The sequence below is a fragment of the Pristiophorus japonicus genome, chromosome 6 (assembly GCF_044704955.1).
Source record: "Pristiophorus japonicus isolate sPriJap1 chromosome 6, sPriJap1.hap1, whole genome shotgun sequence".
In the NCBI taxonomy this organism is placed as follows: domain Eukaryota; kingdom Metazoa; phylum Chordata; class Chondrichthyes; family Pristiophoridae; genus Pristiophorus; species Pristiophorus japonicus.
In genome coordinates, this window is record NC_091982.1 from 102,904,647 (window position 1) to 102,919,632 (window position 14,986).

General features: G+C 54.2%; 1 pseudogene; it reads right to left on the reverse strand.

The window, feature by feature from the left end:
* LOC139266149 (sodium- and chloride-dependent neutral and basic amino acid transporter B(0+)-like) overlaps positions 1 to 14,986 on the reverse strand; it is a 185,667-nt pseudogene that overhangs the window by 69,993 nt on the left and 100,688 nt on the right.

Genomic DNA, 14,986 nt, shown 5'->3' on the forward strand with positions numbered 1-14,986 from the left:
CTCCAGTACTTTTTCTTTAATAATATTAATTACTTTAAGTTCCTCACTCTCATTGGACTCCTGGTTTTCCACTATTTCTACTATGTTCTTTCTGTCTTCTACTATGAAGGCAGATATAAAATATTTGTTTAACATCTATGTCATTTCCTTATTCCCCATTATAATTTCTCCTGTCTCTGCTCTGAAGGGCCCACATTTACTTTTGCTAATCTCTTCCTTTTTACATACTTGTAGAAGTTCTTACAATCTGTTTTTCTATTTCTTGCTAGTTTACGCTCATATTTTATTTTCTCTCCCTCTTTACCAACTTCTTGGTCATTCTTTGCTGAATTTTAAACCCTCATAATCCTAAGGCTGACTATTCTTTTTGGCAACATTGTAAGCCTCTTCTTTTAATTTAATACTATCCTTAACTGGACTTTTTATTGCTCAATTGAATGTATATTCTTTGAGAGTTATGAATAATTTCTGTAAATGTTTGCCATTGCTTATCTACCAGCATATATTTTATTCTAATTTCCCAATCTGCTTTCGTCAACTTGTCCCTCATACCTCTGTGATTGGCTTTGTTTAAACTTAAGATCCTAGTTTTGTATTTAACCATATCACGCTCAAACTCTGTATCAAATTCTATCATATTAAGATCACATTGCCCCAGAGGATTTTTTTACTGTAAGGTTAATAATTAACCCTGTCTTTTTAACACAATACCAGATCTAAAATAACCTGTTTCCTGGTTGCCAATTTGGTTGGCCCAGTCTATATGAAAATTAAAGTCCTCCACGATTATTGCATTATCCTTGTTACATGCTCCTCCAACTTCCCGATTAATACTGTTAGAGGGCTTATAAATTACACCCACTAAAATGCCCTTGGTTATTTCTTAGCTCCACCCATACTGATTCTACATTCTGCTTTTCTGGGCTAAGATCCTTTCTCACTCTTGCCTTTGTCTCATCCTTTATTAACAGGACTACCATACCTCCTTTTCTATTTTTCCTATTTTTCTTAAAGTCAAGTGCCCTGGAATATTTAGTTGCCAACCTTGTCACCCTGCAAGCACAGCTGTAGTTTGTAAGTTTCTGACCTGCCCAGAGCACGGGGGCCGGTAGACCGTGGAAAACCCGAAAGTCCCCATGCGCTGTGAAGTTGCAACTCCAGAGTGTGTGTGATGTCATGAGCAGACTCCCTGCCCGGAAGCAAGCATGACTTCCAGTCGGGCGGGGAACACTGGACAGGAGGCCACCAGAAAGAGGTAGGTGCTGGATTCGATGGCGGGGTTTGTTCCAACCCCCGGGTGTGGGGTGGGTGCTGATCCTGGGGTCCGATCCCAGGGGCGGGAATTCTGATCCCTGAGAGCTGGTCCATTCCCTGACCCCAGGGGCAGTAGTTCGGATCCCTGGGGGGAGGGGTGTCCGATCCCCAACCCCGGGGACGGGAGTTCTGATCCCGGGGCGGGTCAGATCCTTGACCCGGACGGGGGGGTGGGGTTCCGATCCCTGGGGGGGTCCAATCCCCGACGCCGCAGTGGGGTGGTGCATATACGGGGTGGGCTGATAGTGGGTGAGATAAGGGGCCAGGAGGGAGCATTCCTGCTCCTCCCGGCCCACAAGGATTTCTCCACGAAGATTTCCTTCCTTCGCTGCAGCGACCGGGAGTCCTGTGGCCCAGTATCCCGGCTGGCCACAATTAAACCTGTACCCAGGTCAGCAGGTTGTGGGTTCAAGTCCCACTCCAGAGACTTGAGCACAAAAATCTTGGTTGACATTCTAGTGGAATACTGAGGGAGTGCTGCACTCTAGGTGCCCTCTTTTAAATCGTGGCTCTGTCTGCTTTCTCAGGTGGATGTAAAAGATCCTGTGGCATTATTTTGAAGAAGAGTAGGGGAGTTATCCCTGGTGTCCTGGCCAACATTTATCCCTCAATCAATATAACAAAAACAGATTATCTGGTCATTATCACATTGCTGTTTGTGGGAGCGTTTCCTACATTGCAACATTGACTATACTTCAAAAGGTACTTCATTGACTGTAAAGTGCTTTGGGATGTCCGGTGGTCATGAAAGGTGCTATATAATTGCAAGTCTTTCTTTTCTTTTACAGCAGGTTAAATCAGACTTCTGGGCCTCATTATTATATTTGAAGTGCCAACTCGCCCCCCCCCTCCCCCCTCCTGAGTAAAAGTTGAAAGTGGGCAGGTTGGAGGTGGATTGGGGCCAGGATTTGGATTTTTAATACTTTAACTTCCCGCCGCCCCCAACCCACCTGTTTTTTCACGTTAAAATCCCTCCCCTCCCTCCGCCCAACATCTCAGTAATGGTTACTACATCAAACCAATTTATCTCTATTTGTTCTATTAATTCCTCTATCCTGTTATGAATGTTTCAAGCATTCTGGTATAATGCCTTTAGGGGGGAGAAATTGCCCCTTTTTCAGAGGTACTAATGGGGCAGAAGCCACTTTTTACTATCGGCTCCCGGGAAATTGCCCAGGTACTGCTATGGCATCGCTGTGCCCCGTGGGTAGCACCCCAGGTTGCCCTTATCGTCACGTGCCGACCCCTTTTTACCCTGCGGGGAAATTGCTCCACGGTCTGCGGGGCTGCTGGAAGTTAAAGGGCAGGTCGCCAATGCTCTGCACCGCCATCTTAATTGTTTTGCTGACTCTTGAATCGGCTCCAGTAACTGCTCCGTAGCGTTGTCCAGGCCGCCATCATGCAGACCGACCCTCCGTTTTGTGTGCCGGGCTGCAGGCCTGGTTCCACAGTACCTTAGTGGCTGAGTGGAGGCCATCAGTGCGCAGCATCCCTCCCCTTTAAGTGAAGGGGAGGGGCATTGAGGCGCATCAGGGCTACGCGGATCATCCACTTAGCACTGCAGTACTCACCCCAGTAGCGATCTAGGACCTGCACCTAAAAGAAGTGGAACGTGCGAGATTGCGCTCCACTTCCTTTGAGGGACGGTAAGCCCAATTCATCAGCGGGGGCGGGACTTCTGTGCCGCGTGCGGAAAGTCCCCGCCCCAACTGGTTACTGCCCCAATCAGGGCACAGGGCAATTTCGCCCCCTTAATTTTTATCTTTTACTATTTTCTCTGATGTGGCATTAAGTCACTGATGCTCTATTACAGTTGTTAAATTCTCTGGGGTGGAAATTCGGTCTTCTGCTGCCCCTCTTAGTGCCCCAAACAGTGGAAATGGTGGTGGAAAGCACTTGCACCATCGCGGCCAGCTACCAGCACCCAGCTGGGACATTCGGTGCCAGTATTGACAGAGCGCAGAGCGGTACCGCCCGGGAAAGGTGAGCCGGTGTGCTACGCCCCTGGTTGCGACTCCGGCTTGATTTTTGTTTCCCGCTCGACCCTTAGCGTTCCGCAGCGCCCCCGTAGTGGGTACACCTGTGAAAGCAAGCGATCTAAGCTGTAGCGGCCACGGTGAAGTAAGTAATACCGACCTCCGGTAAGTGTGATTGTTTTTTTCCCATTTTTATTTTGCGATTGGTGTTTTGATGGCATGAGCTATGTATTGGGAATGTTTTTGGTGTTTTTATTTCATGGTTTTTTCTTCCCCCCCAAGCCTCTGTTATGGCGCCTGAGGCCGGCTGTTTAACTCGTGATATTCCCTTGCCTAGCTGGCCTTGATTTTTATCTTTAGTTTTATAAATGTTCCCTTACTTGAACCCTACCACCCATTTTTTAGTGTAAAGCCCAATCTATCGCCCTATTTAAGTGGAGTCAATCCCAATGGAACCGCTCACTCTTTCCCCAATACAGGGGCATCTGCCCCACAAATTGACAAAAAACACAGTCCCAATATAATGTCATACATCACCCCCCCTCCCCCCCCCAATCTGTATAAGGGTTTCTTCAAAAATGTACATTTTTTTCCCTCTCTTTCAGGTGTTACACACTGACCCATCACATCTAAGGTTTCCAAATTGCTTCTGTTCAATTCCAACAGAATTAATCTTTGCTATCTTAGAAAATACAAGTTTTTAATCGTGAGTCGTGAGTCGAACAGCAGAACTCCGTGTAACAAGCTGAGAGGCAAAATAGAAAGAAAATCCTTTTATTTTACTTTTCCTACGACCAACTCCATGGGAGATCAACTAGCATCCTTAAAGTATTTCTCTTGTTCATATACACGTATTACTGACGATCCTTAAAGCCCAGTGACTCAGTAACGTGATTTGTGCTGCTGATTTCTATATAAGTATTTCTGCTGTGTGAACAAAATGAAGATGGCCAGTGAAACTATTGTCAACGTTTCTCACTCACTTAGAGCGTCAGAATGAAAAATGAAGTCAGTGTCTAGAAGTTAACACAGTACCTTTGGGAGTCCTGCTGCATGTTTCATCTGCACCCCAACTGAAGCAGTCTGCCCACGGCAGCGGGGATTGGAAGGAAGCAAATAAGTAGAACAGGCTGTAGCCAATGATGCAGGAGTAAACAATGTTGGAAATTATAGTCACAAGGACCATAGTGATCCCCATACCTTAAAATGAAACAAGGAACAGGAGTTTACATTAGAAACAATTTAATTGAAATACATTCTTTCACATGGATTCAGCTGGTCGGACAAACCAATTGTGTTTTGCTGCAATCGGGCACCATGGTAATTTCTGCTGTGGACAGTGAGACTGTCCCAGATAACCACACTTGTAGGAAATGACATTGCTCAGAGTCATTGAGCTAGAGTGTGAGTTAGAGACATTCTGACAAATAAGGGAGTGGGTGAAATATATGTATATAATTACATCTGATGTTTTAGGTTTGAGGGGAGAAGCAAGAGTCACAACCGAAGTATTAGATTTTATTAAGAAATTTGAATGGATGAGAACTAAATTGACCACAATAAACTGGGCTGAGCTGTTACTGGGCGACCCCACAGACCAACAGTGGGAAGTTGCCAAAGATGTTTTTGGTGCAATACAAAACCAGAACATACTCCAAAAGACAAGAATTCCTCTTGTGCAGTTAAGCAGCCACAGTCAACAAATGAGGTAAGAGACAGTATCGAGCAAAAAGAAAAGGCTTACACAAGTGGAAATCCAGCAGACTCGGAGAGCTATAAAGAAAGTATGAAAGGATACAAAGAATGTGTCAAGAGGCCCAAAAACGGAATATGAAATAAAATTTGCAAGGGATATCAAGGCTTATAGTGAAAGTTTGTATTAATATATTACGAGAAAGGAAGTAATAAGGTGGAATGAGGGCCCTTTGAAGAGAGACACAGGTGAGACTATAATGGATGAAAAGTTAAATGGCAGACTTGCTAAATGAATATGTTTCCATGTACATAGTGAAGAAAGGGGCCAAAATACATGCATTACAAGTAAAACCAAAAATAAATGGAGGAACTTATTGGATTTAATATTAGTAAAATAATGTTATGGCGAACAAATGGGACTTAAGATAGATAAATCTCTTGGACCTCAAGGTTTCACCCCAGACTATTAAAAGAAACAGGCGGGGAAATTGCAAATATGTTAGTCATAATTTCTCAAAGCTCCCTACATTCAGGAATTATGCCTTTGGATTGCAAATGTCATTCTATTATTTCACACAGGAGAGGAGGGGGGGGAGGGCGGTGGGAGAACATAACATAAGAACATAAGAATTAGGAACAGGAGTAGGCCATCTAGCCCCTCGAGCCTGCTCCGCCATTCAACAAGATCATGGTTGATCTGGCCGTGGACTCAGCTCCACTTACTCGCCCGCTCCCCAGAACCCTTAATTCCATTATTGGTTAAAAATCTATCTATCTGTGATTTGAAAACATTCAAATACATGCTTCCTTGGGCAGAGAATTCCACAGATTCCCAACCGTCTGGGAGAAGAAATTCCTTTTCAACTCGGTTTTAAATTGGCTCCCCCATATTTTGAGGCTGTGCTCCCCAGTTCTAGTCTCCCCGACCAGTGGAAACAACCTCTCTGCCTCTATCTTGTCGATCCCTTTCATGATTTTAAATGTTTCTATAAGATCACCCCTCATCCTTCTGAACTCCAACGAGTAAAGACCCAGTCTACTCAATCTATCATCATAAGGTAACCCCCTCATCTCCGGAATCAGCCTAGTGAATCGTCTCTGTACCCCCTCCAAAGCTAGTATATCCTTCCTTAAGAAAGGTGACCAAAACTGCACGCAGTACTCCAGGTGCGGCCTCACTAATACCCTATACAGTTGCAGCAGGACCTCCCTGCTTTTGTACTCCATCCCTCTCGCAATGAAGGCCAACATTCCATTCGCCTTCCTGATAACCTGCTGCACCTGCAAACTAACTTTTTGGGATTCATGCACAAGGAACCAATCGTGGAGCAGTGGAGGCGTGTCCTGCTCAGTAGGAGCTGAGCTGCAGAGAGAGGAGCAGCTATCAACTTTTGCTCCTGCCTGGAGAGCCCTGAGACCAGCCCAGGAAGAGAAGGAAGGAAGGGGCTTCAACACCAACTTTCACCCAGAGGGAGAGGAGGAGAACAGAAAACTTTGTACATCTTTTTACCATTCTGAAAAGAGTTGGAGAGAGGGGGAAAAACCAACAACATCCAGTGTGGAAGGAGGGAGACTCTACATCTTCTACAGGTGGGTGTGGGTGCATTTCCCAAAAAGACTTTGTTGTATCGGTGGGGGGAGGAAAGAAGACCACTGAGGGCCGGAACATCGCGGGGGGTGTGTGTGTGTGTGGAAGTGTGCGTGGGGGCCGTGCTTACAACTAGGCCCCCCCCCACAATTGGAACCCCCCCCACCCCCCACATTTGCCTAGCCTGGGATAGCTGGAGCTACCAGGCTGAAGATTTTTCTCATTTACCCAATTAACATCGTTAGGAGTGTGTGCCTGGTAGCTCTAGCTACCCCAGGTGAAGACATCTTCTCCCCCCACCTGAAGACCAACCCAAAGACTGTGCTTGTGTGTTTTGCCATCTGGGGAGTGCACCCACCCACAGCTGCGAGGGGAGACCTGCCCTCGCAGTTCCCCCCCTTTCCCACCCCCTCTCTCTTTCCCTGTTACTCTGATTCTCCCCTCTCTCTCTGAGAGCCCTTTTCCTCCCAAATCAATTAAAAAAAACAACAAACAAACAATTGAGACAACTGAGCAGAGGGAGCAAGGCCCCTCCCCAATTGCCAACTAGGGGAGAGGTACCTCATTAAGGGCTCCTCTGCTCAGTCTAATCAAACGAGGCCAATTAAGACCATTAAGGCCTGTGACTTTGGGGTGGGTGTAGCTCTTAAAGGGACCCCGTGATGGCGACCCCATCCACGCCGGTGGCAGGGCCAGTGAAGACGTATGCGCAGGTGGCAACCGCTTCCACGGCACCTCCTGCGCCACCCGCTGCCCTGCCACCTTTCAGATTAATCACCAAAAAACACGGGGTCAAGAGCTACACTCACCCCACAATGAGCATTGAGGAGTGCGTGCGGGCGATGGCTGGGGTAGTCGGCCCCTCGGCCATTGTTGCAGCCTCCAAGATGTCTGGGAAGGCTGTGTTCTTCCTGGGGTCGGAGCGGGCGGTGTCCCTGGCCCTCGAAAAGGGGCTCACGGTGGGCGGGACGTTCCTGCCGGTGGATCCTCTCGAGGCCACTGCGCAGAGGGTCATCATATCAAACGTCCCGCCCTTTGTTCCCGCTGAGCTCCTCCTCCCTCACCTACACCAACTGGGGAGGTAAGGTCAGGGATCAACGCCATACCGCTCGGCCTCAGGGAGAACAGCCTGCGCCACGTGTTCTCCTTCCGCCGCCAGCTCTTTGTCCGGCTGGCGCGGGAGGAGACGACAGAGGGGTATTTTAATGTGATGCACGAGGGGACTGCCTACCGCGTCTTCTGGACGTCGGACGGCGTGCGGTGCCATGCCTGCAGGGAGGTGGGGCATGTTCGTAAGAACTGCCCCGCCTCCAAGGCCGCCAAACCACCGAAGGCGACCAAGGCTGGCGCCGCCGCCACCCCTCCCCCTAGTTGCGTCCGCGTGCCGGGAGCCGTAGGTGCGCGGGCATTGTCGGAGGCCTTTGTTTTCAGGGCCTCCGGCGGGGGGGAGGGAGAGCGTCCGACCAGAAAGAAGGCGCGGAAGAAGGCAAAACATCAAGAGGCGGGTCCCCTCAGTGCGCCGGAGGACGTGCGGTTCCAGGACTCGTTCCGTCGATTCTGGTCCGACTGGAGAAGGAAGCAGGGGGACTTCCCCTCCTTGAGGCTATGGTGGGACATGGGCAAGGCTCACGTCCGCGTCTTCTGTCAAGAGTACGCGAGGGGGTCGACCAAGAGGCGGGCGGCCAGGGTCGGGCGCCTAGAAAAAGAGGTGCTCGACCTGGAATCCCGTCTCGGTCAAGTCGTCCAGGACCCGGCCCTGCGGACGGTGTACGAAGCGAAGAAGGCCGCGCTGAAGGACCTGCAGCTCGTCGGGTCCCGAGGTGCGTTCGTGAGGTCGCGGATCCGGTTCCTGCGGGATCTGGACCGCGGCTCCCCCTTCTTCTACTCGCTGGAAAAAAGGCAGAGTGTCCGTAAGCAGCTCTTGACGCTGCTGGCCGACGACGGCTCTCTCGTCTCGGATCCGGAGGGCGTTAACAACAGGGCCCGTGAATATTACGGGGCCCTGTTCTCTCCGGATCCGTCCAGCGAGGAAGCGCGTAGAGTTTTGTGGGAGGACCTGCCGAAGGTCAGCCCGCAGGGCGCCGAAAATCTGGAAGCTCCGCTAAGCCTGGCGGAGCTGACCGGTGCCCTCGACCGGCTCTCGAGGGGAAAATCCCTGGGGCTGGACGGGCTGACCGTGGAGTTCCACAGGGCGTTCTGGGACGTTCTGGGGGGCGACTACGCGCGGGTCCTGGGGGAAAGTCTGGCGACCGGGGAGATGCCCCTCTCTTGGCGCAGGGCAGTTATCGTCCTGCTGCCTAAGAAGGGCGATCTCCGCCTCCTTAAGAACTGGCGCCCAGTCTCCCTCCTCAGCACGGACTACAAAATTTTCGCCAGGGCGATGTCTGCTCGCCTTGGTGCCGTGCTGGACCACATGATCCACCGCGACCAGTCCTACACGGTCCCGGGCCGGACAATCCACGATAACATCCATCTGATCCGGGACCTCATCCATTGTTCCCAGGAGGCTGGTCTGTCGGTCGCCTTCCTATCCCTCGACCAAGAGAAGGCGTTCGACAGGGTGGATCACGACTATCTGCTCGGAACTCTGCGCGCTTTCGGGTTCGGGACGCATTTCGTCGCCCGGATCCGACTTTTGTACGCCGCCGCGGAGTGTCTGATTAAGGTTAACGGGTCCTTGACGGCGCCCCTTCGCTTTAGGAGAGGGGTGCACCAGGGATGCCCCATGTCCGGCCAGTTATACGCCGTTTGCGTGGAGCCTTTCCTGCGCCTCTTGCGGACGAGGTTGACGGGACTGGCTCTGCAAGGGCCGGGCGTGGAGGTCGTCCTCTCGGCTTACGCCGATGACGTGCTCCTCGCGGTAGAGGATCCCGCTGACCTGCGGAGGATGCGTGAGTGCCAGGAGATTTACTCGGCCGCGTCCTCCACCAGGATCAACTGGGAGAAATGTTCCGGAGTCCTGGTGGGTCAGTGGCAGGTGGACTCCCTGCCGGAGGAGCTCAGGCCTTTTGCCTGGAGCACGACCCATCTCCTCTATCTGGGAGTCTACCTTAGCCCCGACGAGGGAGCCTGGCCGGCGAACTGGCAGGAGCTGGAGGCCAAGGTCGCCGCTCGCCTAGGGCGCTGGACAGGACTGCTCCGAGTGCTGTCCTACAGGGGTCGAGCGCTAGTCATAAACCAGCTGGTGGCCGCAATGTTGTGGTACCGACTGGTCACTTTGACCCCTCCCCCTGCGTTTGTCGCCAAGATACAGAAGAAGCTGGTGGACTTCTTCTGGAACAACAGGAAGCACTGGGTCTCTGCCGCGGTCTTGAGTCTCCCGCTTGAGGAGGGCGGTCAGTCGTTGGTGTGCGTCAGCGCCCAGCTCGCGACTTTCCGTCTTCAGACCCTGCAGAGATACCTTTACGTCGAGCCCCCTCCTAGGTGGTGTGCTCTGGCGAGGTATTTCTTCCGCCAGCAGCGCGACCTCAATTATGACACGCAGCTCCTGTTTGTGAACTTGGGGGGTGCCAGGACCGCCCTCCGGGAGCTGCCTGTCTTTTACAGGGAACTCATCAGGGTCTGGAACAAAGTCTCCACCAAGCGCAGCTCTCCGCCGGCTGGAGTGGCGGCCGTCCTGCAGGAGCCGCTGCTCGGGAATCCGTACCTCCACGACCGAGGTTTTATGTGGCGGTCGGAAGAGAGGGCTGTGGCTGGTGAGGTGACCAGGGTCAGGGACCTGCTCGATGGCGGAGGAGCGGGCTGGATGGCGCCAGAAATGCTGGCGCGGCGCCTAAATTCTGCCAACGTCCGCCACGCGGCCGATGCCATCGAGTCGCTAAAAACAGCTCTGGGCCCTGACTCCGTTAGGTGCATCGAGGAGGCTCAAGCACGTGGGGAGATCCCGTCCGAACTGACCCCCGTCCGGACGGAATTCCTCATCGGCGCCAAACCCCGGAACCTCCCTCAGGGGCCGGCGCCTCACAACTTGAGCCGCCTCGGGGAAATCCCCTCCGTGCCTTTCAGTTCCGCGCGGAGGGGTTTCATGTACGGGCTGCTCCTTCACACTCTCAAATTTGCCATCCTCGCCTGCCGTCCGGACACGCCATGGCGTACCATCTTGCCGTCCGGAGAGGGCGGGGGTCCCCGATGGAGGGCACTCTACACAGGGGTCCTCCCACTATTCGTCGGGGACTTGGCCTGGAGGGTGGTGCACGGAGCAGTGCCGTGCAACAAATTTTTAAGCCGGTTCACGGACTCCCAGGCCGCCTGCAATTTCTGCGGTCTGGAGGAGTCCGTGTTCCATGTTTTTATTGAGCGCACGAGGTTGCAGCCCCTGTTCCATTATTTGAAGGGGCTGCTCCTGAAATTCTGGCTGCACTTCAATCCCACTCTCCTGATCTTTGGGCACCCTGTGCGGAGGGGAGCGGGTAGGTCCGAGGGCCTCCTCGTAGGACTGCTCCTGGGCACGGCCAAGGGTGCCATCAGCCGGTCCAGGCAGCGGGCAGTCGAGGGGGTCGTTCAACCTGACTGCCTGCCTCTCTTCCGCTCTTACATCCGGTCCAGGGTGTCCTTGGAGATGGAGCACGCGGTGTCCACCGGTACGCTCGCGGCCTTCCGCGAGAGGTGGGCACCGGAGGGACTGGAGTGCATCATCACGCCCGGCAACCAAATTTTAATTTGATTTTACGTTTTAAAGTTTAATTTGTTTTAATTGCCGGTGTTTTTAGTGTCCCCTTCCCTTTTATAGGGGGCACTGGGGAAAAATTGTGATTTTAGTGCCCAAAAAAAAAAAAAAAAAAAGGACCTTGTAAATGTCTGGTGTGTCACCCAGGTCGGGTGGCACGGTTTAATGTGTTTTGTTTTGCAGATAAACTCCAAAAAGAGTTTCATGCACAAGGAACCAATCGTGGAGCAGTGGAGGCGTGTCCTGCTCAGTAGGAGCTGAGCTGCAGAGAGAGGAGCAGCTATCAACTTTTGCTCCTGCCTGGAGAGCCCTGAGACCAGCCCAGGAAGAGAAGGAAGGAAGGGGCTTCACCACCAACTTTTACCCAGAGGGAGAGGAGGAAGCAGAAAACTTTTTAACAACTTTACCATTCTCCAAGGAGTTGGAGAGAGGGGGAAAAACCAACAACATCCAGTGTGGAAGGAGGGAGACTCTACACTTTCTACAGGTGGGTGTGGGTGCATTTCCCAAACAGACTTTGTTGTATCGGTGGGGGGAGGAAAGAAGACCACTGAGGGCCGGAACATCGCGGGGGGTGTGTGTGTGTGTGGAAGTGTGTGTGGGGGGCGTGCTTACAACTAGGCCCCCCCCACAATTGCCTAGCCTGGGATAGCTGGAGCTACCAGGCTGAAGATTTTTCTCATTTACCCAATTAACATCGTTAGGAGTGCGTGCCTGGTGGCTCTAGCTACCCCAGGTGAAGACATCTTCTCCCCCCACCTGAAGACCAACCCAAAGACTGTGCTTGTGTGCTTTGCCATCTGGGGAGTGCACCCACCCACAGCTGCGAGGGGAGACTTGCCCTCGCAGTTCCCCCCCCCCTTCCCACCCCCTTCTCTCTTTCCCTGTTACTCTGATTCTCCCCTCTCTCTCTGAGAGCCCTTTTCCTCCCAAATCAATTAAAAAAACAACAAACAAACAATTGAGACAACTGAGCAGAGGGAGCAAGGCCCCTCCCCAATTGCCAACTAGGGGAGAGGTACCTCATTAAGGGCTCCTCTGCTCAGTCTAATCAAACGAGGCCAATTAAGACCATTAAGGCCTGTGACTTTGGGGTGGGTGTAGCCCTTAAAGGGACCCCGTGATGGCGACCCCATCCACGCCGGTGGCAGGGCCAGCGAGGACATATGCGCAGGTGGCAACCGCTTCCACGGCACCTCCTGCGCCACCCGCTGCCCTGCCACCTTTCAGATTAATCACCAAAAAACACGGGATCAAGAGCTACACTCACCCCACAATGACCATCGAGGAGTGCGTGCGGGCGATGGCTGGGGTAGTCGGCCCCTCGGCCATTGTCGCAGCCTCCAAGATGTCTGGGAAGGCCGTGTTCTTCCTGGGGTCGGAGCGGGCGGTGTCCCTGGCCCTTGAAAAGGGGCTCACGGTGGGCGGGACGTTCCTGCCGGTGGACCCTCTCGAGGCCACCGCGCAGAGGGTCATCGTGTCAAACGTCCCGCCCTTTGTTTCCGCTGAGCTCCTCCTCCCTCACCTACACCAACTGGGGGAGGTAAGGTCGGGGATCAACCCCATACCGCTCGGCCTCAGGGAGAACAGCCTGCGCCACGTGTTCTCCTTCCGCCGCCAGCTCTTTGTCCGGCTGGCGCGGGAGGACATGACGGAAGGGCACTTTAATGTGGTGCACGAGGGGACTGCCTACCGCGTCTTCTGGACGTCGGACGGTGTGCGGTGCCATGCCTGTAGGGAGGTGGGGCACGTTCGTAAGAACTGCCCCGCCTCCAAGGCCGCCAAACCACCGAAGGCGGCCAAGGCTGGCGCCGCCGCCACCCCTCCCCCTAGTTGCGTCTGCGTGCCGGGAGCCATGGGTGCGCGGGCATCGTCGGGGGCCTTTGTTTTCACGGCCTCCGGCGGGGGGGAGGGAGAGCGTCCGATCGAAAAGAAGGCGCGGAAGAAGACGAGACATCTAGAGGCATGTCCCCTCAGTGCGCCGGAAAGTTTGACCACCGCGCTCAGCCCAACCCAGTCACCGGCGAGCGCGGGGTGCCCTGAGCCCGTGCCCGAGCCCTTGACCAATACCGCAGAGGGGCTCGGGCGAGGGCAAGATAAGGAAAAGGTGGGGGCGGAGCGGGAGGCCTCGGCAGACATGGAGGTCCCCCTGCCTCCGCGCACCCCCAGGAACAAAAGGAGGCACCGCCCCAATGAGGCGGAGGGGGAACAACGTCCCTCCGCGGAGGAGGCGGTGCCCGCCGCGTGTCCCGCGTCCCCCACCAGCGCCCCCAAATTGCGCTGTAGGCGCGAGGAATCTGTCCCCGGGGAGGGTGAGGCAGGCGAGGCTGCCCAGCCGCTGCCTCCTGGGGAGGGCGTGGCAGATCTGCCTGTCGTGGGGGGCGTGGGGCCAGCGGAAGAATGCGTAGCCGCCGGGTCGAGCGTCCCGGGGACTGAGGCGGGCGGGGCTGAAAAGGCTGAACCTGAGCCCGCCCAGCCAATACCCAACTTCCCCCGGGATTTGCTCGACTCTGAAAATGCCAATTTTATGGAATCCGTTCACGCTGGGCTGGGGGGTGGCGGCGGGGAGGGAGAAGAACAACAACCCTCGCCCCCTACTGTGGAGCTGGGGGAATTGGAGGACCTGGAACATTACTTTGACCAGGTCTCTCCCTGTTCCCCGGTTCCTGGGGCGGAGGGGGAACCCCTTCCGCTGTCGCTTCCCGACCCAGCACCAATTTTAAAAGAGCCCAGTGGGGACTCCTCTGCCGACGATCCTGGGGGTGGGATCGGGGCAGAGCCAGGGCCAAATGGAGCGGCCGGGCCGTTTGCCGTACCTCGTGTGGTCGACGGGCCGGCTGCTAGCGGCGACCTCCCGGAGGGGGACGGGGACTCGGTGGAGGACGCGGGTGAAGATCTCGAGTCCATCGCCAGTGAGGCGGTGGATCTGCTCGCGGCCGCCACTGAGACCCTCCTCTTTCCTGCAGAGGAACTCCGGGACTTTTTGGGCCAGTGCCGGGGTCGCCGCGACCAAGCCCGTCTGGCCCTGGAAAGATGGTCCGAGCCGGGGCTGCTCGTCGCGTCCGTCCGCGCCGCCGCTAAAACCATGGCCGCGGGCGGGCCCTTATCAAAGGCTCAAGGCCTTGAGCTGCGCCGGCTCAAAAAGTTCCTCGCTGGGCTGCTGATGGAGTGGAGGTCAACAAACGACTCCACTCCCTCCCCCACAATAGGCTAAGGAAGAGGTTGCACTATGCTTTTGCCATGAAGATAACCATAGCCAGCCTCAACATCAACGGCGGCAGAGGGGCACGCCGTAGATTTGACAATTTTTCGCTCCTGCGGGAGGGGAAATATGCGGTGTGCTTCCTGTAAGAAACCCACACCGTTCCGGGAGACGAAGCCACGTGGCTCCTGGAATGGCAAGGAGAGGTCCGCATGAGCCACCTCACCGCCATTTCTAGTGGGGTGGCCATCTTGCTGGGCCCGCATTTTCAGCCGGAGATCTTGGGGGTCGAGGAGCCAGTGCCAGGCCGCTTGCTGCACGTAACGGTTCGCCTGGGGGACGTGCCGCTCCATCTCGTGAACGTGTACGCCCCTCAGCCCGGCCCGCAGCAAACGCGCTTCTTTGAAGAGGTGTCCGCTCTTCTTGGCTCCGTCGACGTCGGCGACTGCATTGTCCTCGGGGGGGATTTTAACTGCACCCTCGAGGCGAGGGACCGCTCCGGTGCCCCGCAGTGCATGACGGCGATGGAGAAGTTGAGGGACCTG